This window comes from Palaemon carinicauda, chromosome 1 (genome assembly GCF_036898095.1).
Source record: "Palaemon carinicauda isolate YSFRI2023 chromosome 1, ASM3689809v2, whole genome shotgun sequence".
In the NCBI taxonomy this organism is placed as follows: domain Eukaryota; kingdom Metazoa; phylum Arthropoda; class Malacostraca; order Decapoda; family Palaemonidae; genus Palaemon; species Palaemon carinicauda.
Window position 1 is genome coordinate 128085951 of NC_090725.1, and position 1473 is coordinate 128087423.

Genomic DNA, 1473 nt, shown 5'->3' on the forward strand with positions numbered 1-1473 from the left:
GTCTTTTTATTTGTATCTGACATCCATTTCTTTTTGGTATCTGACACCCATTTCATACTTTGTTCCTTCTCTGTCTTTTACTTATTCAGTTTATATATATATATATATATATATATATATATATATATGTATATATATATATATATATATATATATATATATATTCATATATATATATATATATGTATATATATATATATATATATATATATATATATATATATATATATATATATATATATATATACAGTATATATCTGTTATACCTTATTTAATCTTTTTCGCCCTTCACTGTTTTATTGCTTTGCTTTAATTATCCCTTTTCTAATTTTTCGTCTTTTTACACTCACATTCTTATGTCCCCACTTCAATTAGCATCTTCTACTATTATTGTATAATTCGTTCCTTCTAACTTATTTATCGGTTTTCTGTTTTACAGATATTATTCTATGTCTTTTCTTTCATTTTTTTCTTTGACCTCAACTATATGAAATAGGTTGCTTTAATTTACGAATGACTTTTTTGCTTTGATTTACGAATAAAGTTTAGCAAAGATTTCTTAACTTTATTTTCTTTCATGTTCCATCAGGTTCTGTTCAGTTCACAAATGGTATGTTTAGATGGGAAAAAAAATAATACATTACATGAAATTTTGCCTCATGAAAGGCAGTTCCCTTTTCAGAATTTACTTTGTTGATGGCCTATGCCTATTATGTCAGTAAAGTTATCATCATCCATAATCAAACATTAGATCAACAAACAACTATTGCTTTTTTTTTCAAGTTATTGTTCATTGATTCAAGTTCCGGGTAAGTGTCATTTATTGCTAGTCCCTAAATAATTTTTAGAATGGATAATCAAGTCGAGGCCATTACTATAAAATCATCCTTCGACGATTATTTCATCCTTAGCATCAGTAAGTAATTTTATGAATAATTTAATTTAAGGTCTCTTAGAATAAGTTTTCTCCAGCTTCTTTCAGAGCTGGATAAAGTTTATGAGTTCATTTCGTGGCGAATATATATATATATATATATATATATATATATATATATATATATATATATATATATATATATATATATGCACATACACACACACACACTATATATATATATATATATATATATATATATATATATATATATATATATATAAAATAAGCCATCTATTTTAATACATTAAATGTCTGGCTTCTCTTAACAACTTCGGGATCGAGGTCTCGAGGCGAAATCACTCAAAGACAATAGCATCTGACTGGTCATTGGCATACAAGCATCCTGGACCAGGGTTCGAGTCCCGACCAGTCAGATTCTATTGTCTTTGAGTGATTTCGTCTCGAGACTCTGATCCCGAGGTCGTTAAGAGAATCCACACATTAATGTATTAAAATATGTGGCTTATTTAAAATATGAAAAAAACACGTTTATATGTGCAAAATGTATCAGATATATCTATCTATCTATGTATCTA